Below are 12,155 nucleotides of genomic sequence, written 5' to 3' on the forward strand. Positions count from 1 at the left end.
CATGAATTGGTTTACCTATTCTTGGTTTCTTCTCATTGTGTGTATTTGCGTGATCATGAGATATTTTACATTCATCAATGTCACTGTTACTAACGTTTTCATCATCTGCCTCAATACAATCTTCCATATTTGAATCAATGTTATGTAACCATCTTTCTTTTGTTATTAGATAGGGTAGGCCTCCTTTAATCATCACAGTGCCTACATTTGTTTTATCCTTCTCTAAAGTTGCTTTCCCCTTTGAGAAAACTATATTGATGTCAGAATCTCTGCTTAGTTTTATGGCACTTAGTATGTTATGAGGTATTTCTGGAATTAACAATACCCCCTCTATTTTTCCTAGGCCAGGCAAGGTCACATTTCCTCTGCCTAATACTTGAACCTTTTCTTGATTAGCTACCTTTATTACAAATTTATCTTCTGTAAATGAAGACAATATATTTTTGTTATTAGTGGTGTGGTTGGTTGCCCCAGAATCAATAAGCCAATTATTGTTCTCATTTTGTTGTGTTTTAGTGCTGTCTTGTTTATTTAGTCCATTCAGTGAACCAGATTTTCTCTCTTTTGAATTTTCTCTACCCCCTCTACTATCTCTGTAATTTGGTGGGCTTCTATATTTATGTCTATCTGTGGAAGACTGTCTATAATTGTATTTGCTCCTATACTCTGACCTATGTCTCTCCTTTGAGATTTTGGGACAGTCTCTTCTATTGTGTTCCCTGGACCCACAATTATGGCATTTAAAAGCTTCATTGTATTTTTCCTGGAAAGCTACCTTCCTAAAAGATTTGTGTTCTGTGTGATTGCTGGAACGATTTTTTCTTGAATTGTCTTCTGCTATCAATTTGTTAGATAGACTTTCTATGGATAAATATCCTAGATTGATGGTGTCTAAGTGTGACATAAAACTATCCCATGATGAATCAAGTGAATTGATAATAACACTTTTCATTGTTTGATCTGAAATCACTTCCCCCCTCAAATGCAGCTCAGCTCTTATTTTGTTTAGAGATATCAAATGCTCACTTATGGAAACCCCTGGTTTTACTCTGGAAGAAAAGAAATCCTTAGACATTCTTGTAGTGGTAGCTACACTATCGCTGTGAAACAGATTAAACATGCATTGAATTATTTCTGAAACAGTTAGGTTTGGTTTGATGCTATGATACATTGCAGGAGACACGCTAGATATTATTAAGAAAAATGCTCTATGATGTAAACAATCTATTTTTAAAGTCCAAGGTCTTCTTGGAGGACTAGTGATAAAGAATAGTAAATTTTCTTTCATAAAGACAACCTGGAGCTGTTGATACCATTCTTGCAAATTAATGCCATCAACTCTAAGTTTTGGGAAGTCACTGGGTAAGTTTCCCACATTATTTTGTCCATTACTTACAACCTGAGGTAGTCCGTGGTCTCGCAAGTGCAGGAAATTGCAAAACGGCATGGGGATGCTCGCAACGAGTCTGCGCGGTTCTCTGGCCAGTTCAAGTCTTTCCGGACCGTCTACGTAGTTTCGCACATGCGCGTTGCTCATTTCTTCTTTGGCGTCGTCGTGGAAGGTTCTCTCCATTGCAGCTCGCTCGCTCCGCTCCTCTTCAGACGAGTCGGTTTCTGGCTCGGTTTTAGGAGTTTTGATGGCGGCGACTGCTCTTTTCTTTCTTTTGTGTGCGTTGGTACTTGATCCGGTCTGCGGTGTAGGGCGGAATCGACATGGCTCTCTGGGCTCGGGCGTCGTCGCTCTCGAAGTCAGGATGGGAGCGTGCAGGTCTTGAGGTATCGGCTTGTTCTCTAGCTTCTTCGTTGTCGCTTTGGAAATTTTTAATTTTGGCCCAAATGCAGCAAAAAGCGTCTTCATTGCTGACTTTACTTGGGATTTCGTTAAGTCGTCTTCGCTTTCTGATTCTGGTTCTTCTGAAGAGTTTGAACCTTCCTTTTCACTTTCGTTGTCTGATAACGTTTTTCGCGCCAGAAATTTTGAACTGAGCATTTTGATTGGCTCTGCTTCGCTCACTTTGGAGGCTTGTTGGAACCAAGATGGCTGCCATTCAAAATTTCGCGCGGGATCACATCTTTTCTTTTTCATAACGACTTTCTCTGTAGTCATATCACTCACAGTTTTTTGGTCTTTGGGTTTCTCTTTAGCAATGTTTTTCTCTCTCGCTGCTCCGCTGTTTTTCAGCATTTCTTGGAGATTCGCGATGAGGCTTTTATCATTCTTCTGGCTTTTTAATAGTTTTAATATCTCTGACCTGAGTTCGTTATTTTCTATTTCGATTTCCTCCTGGTCATTATTTTCATTTATTAGTTCTTCTTCTTCAGTGGTATATTCTTCGGATTCTCTCGAAATCGCGTTTGTGGATTCGTTGATTATTTCTTGTTCAGTTTCTATTTCTTTGCTGTAGGCCCTGTTGTTGAGCCTATCTTTCTTAGACATCTTTAAGTATTTATTGAGTCAATTAACCATCCTCTGCTACCAGCTTGTTGCAATATTTTCAGGATCAGACTCAATAATGATAATAAGAGTTAGAGGTTTAAATATATTTCTCTTTAATTATAACAGGCATTCTATATTCACTGAATATTCACAGATAGAAGCAAGGAAAAAAGGTGAAGGTGGCTCCTTATATATACAAGGGGTGGAGCCAAGAATGGGAGTGGTGAATTATGAATACATTAGGAACCAAAGAATAAGTTAACCCCCGATGTCCCATATATACATTATTTACACATTAGGGAATAAGGCATTTACATCTCACACTTACAAGGTTGAGAAACATTGCTCTAAATGTTCCACCCCTTTTTGCATGCATTGTGATGTCATGTGCACATCCCAAATGGGTGGAGCTTGCATCACGAATTCCTGTGAATGCTGCTACTTCATACAGGCTTCCAAGTTGAATTCAGGATGTTGGTTTCAACCCTCAAGGCTCTTTATAGTTTAGCTCCGGTGTTCTTACAAGACCATCTGTGCACTCTCACAGAGTCGGCCTCCTCAGGGTGCCGTTGGCCAAAAAATGTCGGCCCCCAGGAGGAGAGCGTTCTCTGTGGGAGCCCCGACCCTCTGGAATGGATTGCCCACCGAGCTCAGGACAGCCCCCGATCTTCTTTCCTTCCATCGCGAGCTGAAGACGTGGCTCTTCCGTCAACTCAACTGATCCGTTTGGGGGTACACTGTCATAATTTTAAACTGTTTTAATAGGGTTGCTGATTTTAATTTTATTTCATTGTGATTTGTATTGGAAGCCGCCTTGAGTCCCCAGAGAGAAAGGCGGCATATAAATCGCAATAATAAATAAATAAATAAATAAATAAATAAATAAATAAATAAATAAATTTCCCAGGACCATCTAGTCCAGATGTGTCAAACTCGATTTCATTGAGAATCGCATCAGGGTTGTATTTGACCTCGGAGGGGGGGGGGCAGGGTGGGTGTGGTCAGGGTGGGCACGGCCAGCTCGACATCACTCGTGTCGGGTGGTGGCCCGAGCACTCTGCCAGCAAAAATGCACTCCTGAGCTCCATTTTCGGCTCCAGCAGCTTCCTGCAACCCTCTGCCAGTAAAAACGGAGCTTGGGAGGACTGCACATAGCCCTCCTGAGCTCCATTTTTGCTGGCAGAGGCACTGCGGGCCAGTCCTTTGCTGTTTCCAGCGCTGCCCTGCACTCCGTGGGCCGGATCTGCTTAATGTGACATTCTGTGCCCGCAATTTGCTGAACTACAAATTATTCAACTTTACATCAATGTAGAATAGAATAGAATAGAATAGAATAGAATAGAATAGAATAGAATAGAATTTTATTGGCCTAGTGTGATTGGACACACAAGGAATTTGTCTTGGTGCATACGCTCTCAGTGTACATACAAGAAAAGATACATTCGTCAAGAATCATAAGGTACAACACTTAATGATAGTCATAGGGAACAAATAAGCAATCAAATCATACTAGGAAACAGTCAATATAAATTGCAAGGATATCATGTAGTCTTGCATGGGGCAATATCCCTTTCTATACGCACAACAGAGGGTTATTTTCATCGCTTTATTTTCTTTTCCCCTTCAAGAGTTGAGTTTCTCGCAATCATATATTTTGTATCGAGTAGAGAGGGGAAAATACAGTGAATCTTCTTAGCGTCTCTGCTGTGCTCAATGCTCAAGCCAACCATCAATAATTCAACTTAGGTCAGTTTGGATTTCTGAGAGGCTGTGTGTATTTCCTGGCTCCAATTTTGTCTTCTGTTGCTTTTGTACTGAGGTTCCACAGGCTAGAGATACAACAGGGAACCTTTCTCTGGAGCGCACCACTTCAAAGCAAAGAGGAGTAATTCTACAGCATGTAGTAAATGCCTGTATATTTCTGTACGGAATAAATTAGTCCGGGATATCCTTCACAGAAATGCCTACTGAGTAAATCTTGCATACTTGCACAAATCCAAAGTTTTCACACGTGTATGAGCCTTTTTCACACCATTTTCTCATATTTTTTCCTAAGCAGCCTCTTTAGAAGACTGCTTTAGCGTATTAATATTAATATAATATTAATATAGTAGAGGGATGTGGTGGCTCAGTGGCTAAGATGCTGAGCTTTTCAATCGAAAGGTCAGCAATTCAGCAGTTTGAATCCCTAGTGCCGCATAATGGGGTGAGTTCCCGTTACTTGTCCCAGCTTCTGCCAACCTAGCTGTTTGGAAGCACGTAGAAAAAGGATCATCTTTGGTGGGGAGGTAATAGCGTTCCGTGTGCCTTTGAGGTTTAGTCATGCCGGCCACATGACCACGGAGACGTCTTTGGACAATTCTGGCTCTTCAGCTTTGAAACGGAGATGAGCACCGCCCCCTAGAGTTGAGAATGACTAGCACATATGTGCGGGGAACCTTTACCTTTAGCATATTACATTCTTTTTCTTGTGGAAAAATCCATGATGGATTTCTCTGTCCCAAATATGTACTGAATATTATGTATTTCTGTACCCCTCCCTCCCTGATTAGGCAAAAGGGACATTCAGCTGCGACATCGCTGTACTCTGGTGGCCTAAAGTAACACAATCCACTAACAGCTATCCTTCTTGCAGCTTCCATGGCTGTTTTGAGAAGATCTAATACCTCCAGGCTAAAAGCTACTGAGAAGACAAAGTGCATGACTGGGGAAGAGACAATTCTCTTGACCTTATCTCATTTTCTTCTCTTTTATCTTGGGAAAAAACCCACATCCTTCTAAGCAAACCAGTCAAGCCAAACACATCGTTGTTATAAAAGTTTGTATGGAATCTGCCTGTCAAAGTAATGAAACTGAGAAAGGGAGGAGTGGGGTTTTCTTTTCTTTTTTTGCCAGACAGGTATATCATAATAATCAGTGCATTATGAATGTCCCCTGTGCCTGGTGCACTTTATCACATCAATAAGAGCCGCAACATCATCTGGAATGGCTGAATGTGAGGCTGTTCAAATTGTTCCATGTAAAATGATGCCATTACTATACCAGCCAGGAAAACAAACCTTTGAGAAGGCATCAATTCCCTCCAGGAGATTTTTTTTTTTTCACTTTGGATGCTTCCAATTTTTCAGAGTAGTTCCTAGTGGTTCCTTTGGAAGGAATATATTTCAGCACTCTTTTGCAGAGGTGGGCAGCATCCATCCTTTCCTTAAACCTGGCTGTGTTACACACACTCCCAGGTTTCCATCACTGGAGGTTTTTAAGAAGAGATTGGACCAGTGGTGAAATTAAAAAAAATTCTCCTACCAGTTCTGTGGGCGTGGCTTGTTGGGGGGAGGTCATGTGACTGGGTGGGCATGGCTAACTCGACATCACTCACATCGAGGGGCTCCTCACTGGCCCCTCCCTTCCCAGCCACTCCTTGTCGCGAATGGCAGGAAAATGGGGAGGGGAATATTCCTGCCTACCATCCTTCCCTCAGTCTGTGCTGAGATTGAGGAATGGATGACAGGCAGGAAAATCCCCTTCCCCATTTTCCTGCCTTTCACAAAAAAGGCTCCATTCCAACTGCTCCCCCCTCCCCCTCCCTCCTGGGGACTACCTTAAAAAGGACAGACTGCAGCAGCTCCATTGTGAATGGAGGGAGAAAAGTTAGCATTCTCTCTGCTGCATTTAACATTGAATTCTGTGGCAGAGAGAATGCTAACTTTTCTCCCTCCAGTCAGAACAGAGCTGCTGCTCCCTTTATGGTTCCTTCCCAGCCCCCTCCCTCCTGGGGACTACCTTAAAGGGACAGGCTGCAGCAGCTCCATTCTGAATGGAGGGAGAAAAGTTAGCATTCTCTCTGCTGCATTTAACATTGAATTCTGTGGAATATCGAGCAGCCGGAAGAGGTGAGCAGTGACCGGCTGGGTGTTGGTGGGCCAAAGAGGGGTAATTACTACCGGTTCGGTGAACTGATGCCCATAATCCCTAGCGGTTCACCCGAACTGGCCCGAACCAGTAGGATTTCACCCCTGAATTGGACGGTCATCAGTCCAGAATGGTATAGAGTCTCCTGCTTGTGCAGGGGGTTGGATTAGAACAGGGGTGTCAAAACTCAAGGCCCGGGGGCCGGATCCAGCCCATGCGGTGCTTAGATCTGGCCTGTGGGGCTGTCCTGGAAATAGTAAAGGACCGGCCGACGGTGCTTCTGCCAGCAAAAATGGGCTCTGGAGCTCCATTTTCAACTGTTACGGCCTCCTGCAACCCTCTGCCAGTGAAAATGGAGCTCAGGAGCCTGTTTTCACTGGCAGAGTGCTCGGGCCACCACAGGCACCCCGACACGAGTGATGTTGAGTTGGCCACGCCCACCCTAGCCCCCGAGGTCAAACACAACCCAGATGCAGCCCTCAACAGAATTGAGTTTGACACCCCTGGATTAGAAGATCTCCAATAACTCTGTTATTCTTGTTATTCTGATCTCTCTCTCTCTCTTTCTTTTTTTCTCTCTCTCTCTCTCTCTCACACACACACACACACACAAAAATTTTGATCACGTGACCACCAAGATGCTGCAACAGTCATAAGTGTGTAAATAGAATAGAATAGAATAGAATAGAATAGAATAGAATAGAATAGAATAGAATAGAATAGAATAGAATAGAATAGAATTCTTTATTGGCCAAGTGTGATTGGACACACAAGGAATTTGTCTTGGTGCATATGCTCTCAGTGCACATAAAAGAAAAGATACATTTGTCAAGAATCATAAGGTACAACACTTAATGATAGTCATAGGGAACAAATAAAACAATCGAATCATATTAGGAAACAGTCAATATAAATCGTAAGGATACCAGCAACAAGTTTACAGTCATAAAGTCATAAGAGGTCATAAGTCACTTTTTTCAGTGCCGTTGTAAACTTTGAACACTCACTAACGAACTGTTATAAGTTGAAGACTACCTGTTTGAATTTAAAAATTAAATAATTCAGTGGATTAAAAGATTGGTTGAATTTGACCTCCTCCCACCTTCAAACATCTTATGTGGTCTTGCCGTTTCCAACATGCATTCAAAAGTTGTGCCGTCCTCATCTAATGCAGGGAGGCGACCATAACTATAGAGCCTAAATTGTGTTTTGCACCCAAAATCTCTGGATCAAAGCAAGCTGGTACAGTTGTGACCCAGGCCCAAGTAAGTAGTAGGAAAAATCAGTCAGTGAAAAAACAAACAAACTTTATTCGAACATCTGAGAAGTACTTAATTCCCAGCATCATTCAACTAAATTAAAGCAAATTCCTCCCAACACAAATTCCTCAGTCCTATCGCAAACCTTGTCCAATTAGGCAAACTGCCAAAGGCCTATCTTGGCAAACATTCAGAAGTCACAGATACAAAAATAAATACAAGATGTAGACTAAGAAGACGACGAAGCTACCAAAGTTGTTTTCCAGAAAAGCCCAAATGCCGTTGCTGGTCTGTTTTAAGTTTTATGGGAGGGGCCAATCATCTCTTGGCCCTAATCCCAAATTGTCCTCTTTGCTTGAGCTGCTCTTGCCTTCTGGCAGCTCTTCTCATGTGTGCATTAGGAACAGGTTCCTCCTGTTCCTCTGCCTCACTCCTATCAGTCTCTGGAGGCTCTGGAGTCTGCACCTCACTCCCCGATGGCCCTGGCCCCATCTCTGCCTCTGACACAGAGTTCTCATCTGGGCCTTCCCCAGCCTCCAGGATTGGCTCATGTTCTTCCTCAGCCTCATCGCTGTCCGACTCCGCTGCCAGCTCTGCAGGCTGCTGGCGGACCACAACAGGTACCTTGGAAGACCCCTTGGAGCTGACTTTTCTAAATGTTAGAAAACCATGGTGGCTAATTGAGTTTTGTTTGCATCTGGCACTCTCCCAACCGATTCTCAGATCCAGATCCGTCACTCAGTGCAGCTAGCAAAAAAAACAAAAAAAAACAAAACACCATACAGTTTGATGTTTATTTATTGAACATGAACAAACATCAAAAACAGTTAATTGGGAAAATGGGACAAAAAACAGATGAAAGCAAGCAGGGAGGGAGATGGGAACAACAGGCAGGAGATAAGAGGTATGAGGCTTAATTAACAATGATCTACATCCTCAATATATCTCTATCAGAAGACACAGAACTTTCCAGAGCCGCAAGAAACAAAACTGAGGGTAATTAACAGGGCCAGGTCGAAAGGAAGGCTTCTCCTAGAGATGACACCAGCTGATCCCTTCTCTGTTCTGTACCCAAGAACAGAATAATTTAATGGAGGGGGATTAGGCACCCAACGCTAAATAGTGCAATCTGGAATAATAGAGATCTGCAAAACAAGATTCTGTGTCCCTAAAACACAGGGACATAAAACATAAAAACATACAGGGAGTCCTTGATTTATGACCGCAATTGGGACCAAATTTTCAGCCATAAGTCGTGACAATGATATATTGAGGATACCATGTGACTGGACCCAATTGTATGACCTCTAGTGGTTGTTAATAGCATAGCAGTAGCAATAGCACTTAGACTTATATACCGCTTCACAGTGTTTTACAGCCCTCTCTAAGCATATTGGCCCCAACAATCTGGATCCTCATTTTACCCACCTCAGAAGCTGGAAGGCTGGATGGAAGGATTTGTCTGAAATGGTATAGAGAGTTTCCTGCCTGAGCAGGGGGTTGGACTAGAAGACCTCCAAGGTCCCTTCCAACTCTGTTATTCTATTCTATTCTATTCTATTCTATTCTATTCTATTCTATTCTATTCTATTCTATTCTATTCTATTCTATTCTATTCTATTCCACTCCAATCCACTCCACTACATCCCACTGTCCCGTCCCATCCCATCCCATCCCATCCCATCCCATCCCATGCCATCCCATCCCATCCCATCCCATCCCATCCCATCCCATCCCATCCCATCCTATCCTATCCTATCCTCTAATATAGTTTTGTTTAAGGCCTGGATTTTTTTGTTACTCTGTTTTGCATCGCTTGGTATTCTACTCTAAAGCCAGGCAAGCATTTTGCCCCGGCGGACATGTTTGGGAGTTTTGAGAGCTTGTCATGGGCACATTACAATATGACAGGCTTCTGCATTCACAAAACGACTGCCACAAGTCTCCATGCCTGAATAGAAAACTCTCTTTGATGAGAAGGCAAGCTTTTGGCCCCTGATGGATGTGTACAATTGCAGGCATAAATATTGAATATAAATGGATTTTTTAAAATCCCTACGCTTTATAAATGTTCACGCCTTTAAGGTTCCCAAACTCTGAACTTTTCCTTGGGAATAAAGTGGATTTATTTGATCTCATTTTGCAGAGGAAACAAAAGTATTTTTTTTTTTATTTTATATATTTTATTTTATAAAAGCATTAGAGCACCGTTGGGTAGAAGTGGAGGGTAACGCAGCTCGCTGAGGCATAAACAGCTCAGCCTTGGCAGGCTGGGAGTCTGCATTTGGCAGATGGTACAGTACATCCTTGTGCCGAAATAGAAGAGGCGGCTGATGCTGCAGTACAGTTGTAAATAAACAGGCCTCGTAGGTGTTGCTGTGAAAAGGATCAGAAGGGTTACACTGCTGAGAAGGAACAAGAATAGGGATGCGCACAAATCCACACACACACACAAACATACTTGGAGGCACCTGCATCCATTTAGGCTAGCCTTTAGCAGAGGACTAGACATCTGAGTGCTTATGGAAACCGGTGAATTTATTATTCCCACTTGCAATTTGTATATGTACATATGTGCACGTTCGCAAAGAACGGAATATACTTTTCCACTCCTACCGCTTACTCAGAAATGGTAGCCTTGTGCTTACAACACTCCGTCATGGAAGCAGGGAGTTAAATATCGCAGAAGGGATAAGTGCCCTTTAAGTGTCAGGGACACCAGCTTCTACAGTGTTTCTGACAGCTATTTCTATTGCACTTTCTCTCTCGCTCTGTGCCCCCCCCCCCCCCCCCGCCATTTCACAGCCTCTGCATATATAATATAAATGAGCAGAGGTGCTGGATGATGCATTAGTAAGCAACAGCCACAGTCAGTGCAAGGAACTTCTTGGAACTATTTTGTAATTCCACCCACCCGAACAGTAAGTCTGTCTTGTGTCTGTATGTGTGTCTGCATAAGGTAAAGGTTCCCCTCATACATATGTGCTATTCTATTCTATTCTATTCTATTCTATTCTATTCTATTCTATTCTATTCTATTCTATTCTATTCTATTCTATTCTATTCTATTCTATTCGTGTAACCCTTGTCCTGCGGTGAATTGTCTCATGTTGAGATGGCCATGGAAAGATGTTCTGTGATAAATTAGCTATGGCGAGTTGTCATAGACCTTTCTGGAAAGGGGTTCTGTCCCCAATTTGCTTTCCTTTGAGTTATCCTAATTCACCTTTACCAGTGGTGAAATGTAAAATTTGTTACTACCGGTTCTGTGGGCGAGGCTTGGTGGTGGTGGTGTATTATGACTGAGTGGGCGTGGCCAACTTTTTTTTTTAAACTTTTAAAACCATTTTTTCTACAACCTCTTCAGCTGAAGAGGTTGTAGAAAAAATGCTTTTAAAAGCCTCTGATGATCCCAGCTGAGCCGCGCGATCATCAGAGGCTTTTTTTTTTTTTTTTTTTACTTTTAAAAGCATTTTTTGGCCAAAGAGGTTGTAGAAAAAATGCTTTTTTAAAAAAAAAAAAAAAAGCCTCTGATGATTGCGCGGCTCAGCTGAGCAATGGGGGAGGGGGCAGGGATTTTTGCTACTGGTTCTCTGAACCACCCACCTCCATCACTACCGGATCAGGCGATCTGATCCGAGCCGGGAGCATTTCACCCCGATCTTTACCAAAGAAGGAAGAAAGTCACAGCTAGATCTAATACGCTTGATTTTGTCTTTGGTATGAGAACAGCTGCTAATTTGAACTGTTTCATTTAACAGGCAAAAAAAAAGAGAGGATTTTTCTTTTTGGTATATTGGATTAACTCCTCCCTAAAATGATGCATTGGCTTTGAATAACATTGCTGTAAAAAAAATTCACCCAAAGTGAAATTTGATAGGATCCAATTTTGAGGAGGTGAACAGCAAAAGTCTCCTTGGGCAAAACACCTGTGAACTTTCAAGGGAAGCCAATTTGTTTTTTTTTTGGCTAAAATCAACTATTCTCACAGCTGCTTTAGTCCATCCTTGGACTGTCAGTGAATTATGCCCGAAGCTAACATTGAAGCACATTTGAAAACCTTCCTTGGGTGATACATAAACATCGATAAATTAGGATTCTCCTGAGATATACCAATGCACCTAGATACAAAGGATAGATTGGAAAAAGTTGATTGGGCAGGTTTGATTTCTGACTTGGAGAGATTGTTATTGTTTCTTCAATTTTAATTGAACATATTTATTTATTTATTTATTTTAATATTTTTATTAAACAGTTTTTTTAAAAACAAACAAAAACAGATATTTACATCTTCTTCTTTTCAACATCTTCGCATCAGTAATCCATATTTATACATTTTCTCTTTCTTATCTTAATATAAGATAAGATTTTATACATATATTTCTAGTATATCATATATATACCGTTATAATATATTCTATTATTCTAATTATTTATTTACATTTGATATAAACATGTACCTAATTTCCTTTCCACAATTTTTATATCTTCCCATTTATTTCTATATTTCTCCACCTATTTTTTTTTTTTAATTTGATTTATATGCCGTC

Source organism: Pituophis catenifer, unplaced genomic scaffold (assembly GCF_029215685.1).
Source record: "Pituophis catenifer annectens isolate HBS135680 unplaced genomic scaffold, rPitCat1.0.hap2 SCAF_3, whole genome shotgun sequence".
NCBI lineage: Eukaryota > Metazoa > Chordata > Lepidosauria > Squamata > Colubridae > Pituophis > Pituophis catenifer.